This window comes from Schistocerca nitens, chromosome 3, assembly GCF_023898315.1.
Source record: "Schistocerca nitens isolate TAMUIC-IGC-003100 chromosome 3, iqSchNite1.1, whole genome shotgun sequence".
In the NCBI taxonomy this organism is placed as follows: Eukaryota; Metazoa; Arthropoda; class Insecta; order Orthoptera; family Acrididae; genus Schistocerca; species Schistocerca nitens.
Genome location: NC_064616.1, coordinates 317,557,100 through 317,563,099, shown reverse-complemented (window position 1 = coordinate 317,563,099; position 6,000 = coordinate 317,557,100). Strand labels below are relative to the sequence as shown.

The 6,000-nt window shown below is 42.7% G+C and overlaps 1 protein-coding gene across 1 annotated transcript in view; it reads left to right on the top strand.

Annotated features, from left to right (window-relative positions):
- Window positions 1-1,741: 1,741 nt before the first annotated feature.
- LOC126249584 (DNA damage-regulated autophagy modulator protein 2-like) overlaps window positions 1,742-6,000 on the top strand; it is a 235,703-nt gene continuing 231,444 nt past the window's right edge. The window contains exon 1 of the mRNA XM_049951249.1: window positions 1,742-1,867. The gene's annotated coding sequence lies outside the window, so the exon portion shown is untranslated. The remainder of the gene's footprint in view (window positions 1,868-6,000) is intronic.

The window sequence follows — 6,000 nt, the reverse complement described above, 5'->3', positions numbered from 1 at the left end:
GTTTATTATAGCTATTAGAACTAGTGTGTTTTTAGATTGGGCAGTACCTCCAAGCAAATGTGGCAGGAGCAAGCCATTAAAGCTTATTTTCCCTTGAGCAGCAAAGGCAGGTGCTGCAATGTGGACGTATCGAAACAAAAGGTTTAGTCAACACTGACAGGTGTAGTCCACTAATTGGTGCAGTTACGACCATGCACAAAACATCAGGTCGTGAAGTTAGTGACTTCTAGGAAGACAGTTTAACAGACAGTAAAAAAAATTTTAAAAAGCACACTAATGTGTGTATGTATTAAGGTACCAAATATAAAAATATCTACAATTATATCCCTTACACTCTGTGTGTAGGGAGCGATCAAAAAGTTTTATTCGAAGGCCACATTAACCTCTTGCCTACATGTCGGTGCATATATACCCGCATCAGAATCGCGCTGCGTTGCATATATGCTACAGGAACATCCTCAAACGGAAACTTTTTGATCGTCGCTTATACTTTCCTTGCCGCGTCACACGTCCGCAGCGCCAAACAGAGGGTGTTCAGTATCGCGGTGAGCGATAGTTACAATGTTTTGGATCATCAGTATATAAGGTGATGTTTGCGTAATAGACAAAAAAACTGATATTGTTTGATTACGGTATTGGCGATCAGTTACTGGAATCCAACAGAACCGTCAATTATTTGCATTGATTTAAGGTGGTAAGACTAAATAAATCTAGCCATGACGAAGCTAGATACTACACTGAGGTTCATTGGAAGAATGTCAAGCAAGTGTAATTCAGCTATGGAGGAGGTCGCTTACAAAACTCTCGATCGATCAGTTCTTTATTATTGTTTGAAGGGCTAGGACTCTAAATACTGTATGTTGGATTACCGGAGAAGACAGAGAAGATTCAAAGAAGAGCTGTGCGATGTATCACAGACTATTTAGTCAGCGTGAAAGTGTAGGATAATGCCCAGCAAACTGCAATGCCAGAGTCTAGAAGACAGGCATCGTGCACTGCGAGGAGCTTACCCACAGAATTCAGAGAACCCACTTTCCAAAATGAGTCACGGCACAAACATACTGGTCACATCCTCTCCAACATACATCTCGCCTGATAACCAAGACGAGAAAATCAGAGAAACTGGGATCGTATAGAGGAGTTTCGACAACCTTTGTTCCTGCATTACATTCTCCAATGGAACAAATATGGGGAACTAAATCTGTGACATTATGCACTCTCCGCACGATGGCTTGTGAAATGCAGATGTAGAAACAGTTACCTGCCCCACAAATTGGTCTTTGCGAGAAGTTTCTCGCCATTGTGTGTTTTTCTTCATGATTTATTCTCGTGTGCGGATTTCGCTAGATCGCAGTTATCATGCCCGTCTCGATAATCGTCACAAGCAGTAGTAACAGCGTCACCGTCGTTATCGCTATTCTATCTGTTAATGTTTCTGGGAACATTGTGTTGTAACTTTTTAGTGAGATACCAGTGGAAGATATTGTGGAGCGATGTGCACTTAAAAAACCCAAAGGTTATGGTTCATATTGATAGGAAATACTACTCGCGAAGTCGGCCCTGTAGCTTAGTCAGTAGATATGCCCTCTACTGGACAAGACGAGAGGCAGCTGCAATCGGCCTGTCAGCTAGAGATGAGTATGTATGATATCGTAATCAACACACACGGCCAAACCACACGCGGCATCTCGCGAATGCTAGATAAGAAGGTCCGCGTGGCCGGATGAAAGTAAAAGACAGCTGCTCGATAAGCTAGTTCGTGTTTAACATCAACCGCTACGCCGACAATCTATATAAACGCCCAGCCAGCGGAGTCGAGATTCTGTCAAGTACACTGAGCTGTCGTCGCCTTTGAAGTTACCTAAAGGTCGGTACTTTTGGTTTCATTGACAGCTTTTTATATGCTAATTAATTTTCTGCAGTTCGCTACTTCGTATTACCGGGGATATTTCGTTATGAACTAAAGACATTCGAAACAGAGGGGGAGAAGTGTCAATCCCGAGGGTTACACACATCGTACTTGGGTTAAGCAGCCGAGTTTCCTATCCGCTCCAAACATGGGCTTCAGAAACCAACAACTTTCTGTTAAAACTGTGTTTTGCTTTTTATTTCATGTTTAGTAGTCAACTTCATCATGACGTTACGGCGATGTCATTGAATTTACGTATAACGTGTTGCGGCCACTGCGATCAAAAAGTACCGCAGCCCCTGAGATTAAGTTCAATTTCTGAGGTAAACGATAGTGCTGTATACCGCCCTGTATCAGAGCATACGAAAATTCCATGCCATTCGTATGATCTAATGACGAAATTGAGAACTGGGCATAGAACAAAAAAATCAGGTACATTTTTGAAAGAGAAAAAGACCGTCCAGACAATCTTCATTTTCCTTTCTCTATGCAGAACTTCAAAATACTTATCTTTTTCATCGTGATGTTCCTCTATTCTTGCATGAGTAAATGATCAGGTATGTTAACCAAATAATAAATAAAACACCATATTTCTTGACATGTACACTATAATGTCACATTAGAAAATACAATGTCAAAATTACGCAAAACTGGCACAGAACTGCCTCGTAACTGCCGCAAAATGTGCTACAAAACTGAGTGAAACTGACCTGGCACCGGCTCTTATGTAAACGTATAACACTCTGCTCGGAAAAAAATGCAGCACTTCCCAGGACTGTGTTCAGTGGCACCAGGTGTAATATGCTCATACTTGTCATTCATTTGTCACGGTCACCGGCGACGAGGAGGCGCTCAGGTGGCTTGTCTGTGAGACCTTTGTTTTTTCTCTGCAGACAGTAGCTGTACTTAGTTTAGGGGTGAACAGTGATTTCAACTTTTATTCTAGGGTACAAATATGCCCCACCGACGAATACGAACTTCTGTTGAACAACCGAAGCCATTTGAACAGGGTGGCATTTACAAAATGGCCCTGAGCACTATGCGACTTAACTTCTAAGGTCATCAGTCGCCTAGAACTTAGAACTAATTAAACCTAACTAACCTAAGGACATCACACACATCCATGCCCGAGGCAGGATTCGAACCTGCGACCGTAGCGGTCGCTCGGCTCCAGACTGTAGCACCTAGAACCGCACGGCCACTACGGCCGGCGGTGGCATTTACAGTCTCCGGGAAGCTTACTAGGCACATCGACGAATTGCCTGCACATTTTGGGTGCTACTTTCAACAGTGGTCTGAGGAACATTCCCAGACCTGTAGACCAGGCTTTGGATGTCTGCGCAGCACAAACGCAAGTCAAGATCGATGCATTTTTCTAGTAGCGCTGGCCACCCGAACACCATCCAAGTAGGAAATTCGGGCACATGTTGCACCTGCTTTGTCATCGAGGACTGTTGGACACCGTCTACTTGGAACAGAACTAAGATCAAATATGCGTCTGGCTAGGCAGCCGCCGATACGTCGACACCAGCAACCACAAGCCCAGCTGCTCTGGTATCCTGAAAAGGTTGACTGGGATGTGAAATGGCGCTCTGTCCTCTGAAATGACGAGAGTAGGTTCTGTCTTTATACGTGTGATAGACGTACAGCTTTATGGTGTAGACCTGGTGAGTGGCCTATTCCGGAGTGCATGCACCCACGGTACACGGGTCTGACCCCAGACCTCATGGCGTGGGGAGCCATCAGTTACAGTTCGTGGTCATATCTGATGTTTCTGCTGCCTACAGTAACTAGTGCCTGCTACATCGCACAGATTGTTATCCCTGTGCTGCAGCCATCTCGGCAGGAGGGCGATGCGCATTTTCATCAGGACAATGCACGTCCACATAAGGCTACTGCGGGCAACGTATTCTTCATGATGTATAACAAGTGCCCCTGCCAACATCAGCACCAGATCTCTCGCCAATACAATACATGTGGGACATGGTGATGAGGAAACTTACTCGTCGTCCGGAGCCTGCAAAAACTATTGCATAACAAAGGGTACAAGATGTTTGGGACAGTCTATTGCAGAATGTCATTCAGCACATTTAAGATCATTTGCATGTGAGAATACAAGCCTGTATTGCCGCTAGAGGGGGGGGGGGGTACACTGTGTATTGATGTGAATGTTTGGCACCCTTTATTGTAGCATGTGTGTTTCATTTGGTCTGAATTTGTTATCATATAGTCCTGCAATGATAACCTTCCTGTCACATCAATTTTTTCCAGAAGTGTAATTAGTGACTGTTTTCACATTACTGTCATAATCGTATTTACGAAGTTATAATGAAGAATTATATACCCACAAATTTTAAATGTCTTAGCAAGTTACACATTGGCAGAGAAAACATTTGAAATAATTTATTACATTGAATGTTAATTCCTCCTATGAGAACATTCGTGCAAATTTCTGCCAAAAGAATGACTTAAGAAATATACAAATTATAAGTAAGTTAAATCAGTATTTTATTGCCTTCATTTATAAACATTCTACTGAAAAGTATTATAATGTATATCAATATGGATGAAATAACTTTTTCAACATCTATGAAATATTTCTGCCAGAATTTCTAAAACTGCTGTCGGGCCTTCCTTTAAGAGTTTCACAAGTATACTTTCTGGAACATTCCCACTTTTCATTTCTCGGAGAGCTTTACTTACATCTGCTGAGTATATTAGTTTGTTGTCCGGTTTCTGTTGAGCTAGCAGAATGGTTTTCATAATCGGTCGTGAATTCTGCCTTATATTCCGTTAGGGGATTTTTGTAATAGGTTTTCCACTCCTCTATGGAGATAAGAATCATTTCTACTAAGTCTTTATGTTGCGATAACATTCATTTGGTTACCCTCCATGCTTTATTTACTTTGTGTTGTGTACTATTAGGATCGTAAGTTGGCATGTCTCTTCTCACTACTTTTCTTAGTCTTTGTTACTCATTTCTGCACCATTCTCCATGTGTGATTATAATTTAATCTATATTGAGTGTTTTGTGAAGATAAACGTTTCTCATAAGCAGTTTTCTTCTCATCTACAATCTTTCCTATGCCTTAACTCCACCATGGTTATCTTCCCTATATCTTTCTGGAACTATTTTTTCCTCCGATGGCTTCATTTGCAGCTTCATGTATGCGTGTTTTCAGGCTTTCGTACATTTTAGTTTCCGATCCTTCTGTTATTCAGCCAAATTATGTAGCTAGTTTCATCTGGTACAAGAACTTAATTGAGTAATTTCTCAAACTCTCGATATTATACTTGATATTATTCAGTGGGTTCCAGTCACGACGTAAGTCTTGTTTTGTACGGAAAATAGGTTTTTGCTGCGACTAACTGAGGCAGGCAACTCCACCTAAGGGGTGTCGAGGTGGACGCCTGTCCTCAGGCGGTAGACCTCTTCGACTCTCTTTGGGTGGGGTTGCCTGCCCTCAGATGCTAGAGCAGCTGTGAGGCACCACTTAGCTGAATGGATATCGAAGACTTTGACATGTACATTTTTAAAGTGCTCAAGAAAAGGTGTTATGGGTAGCACCGAGGGTGTACTGAACTGGGCGGGCTTAGAGGAAGCCTTTTGCCTTTTATTCACGCACATGTCAATGTTACATTCGTTTGTGATCACACGACCGGAGGACGCGACATAGGAGAACTGGAAAAGCATAAACAACTTTTACTGCTTCGGATCGCATTCAAATTTCGTCGAATGGTTTTCAGTGGTCCTTATTGGTTCCACCTTGTATACCAGAACAAAAATTGCGATCCCACTATACTCCAAAGGGGTCAGATCTCGTTTAATTGGGCTGCAGCCCCACGACATCTTTAGAGTGCGGTTGAACCGTCCGGGGGTGTGCGCAGTGTCAAAAGTTGTCAAGAACGTCGTCCTATTGCTCATCGAACGCTGAACTGTCGTTTAGACCGCGATATGTATGTGACTCATAACCCCAAGGGTAGGGATGGTTTCACTGACGCACTTATTGCCAGCTTCTGAGGGATTTTTGTGTCAGTTCTTGGCGGTGGTTGGTCTGAAATGTTTTCCTCGGCCACTCCTAAGAAAATCG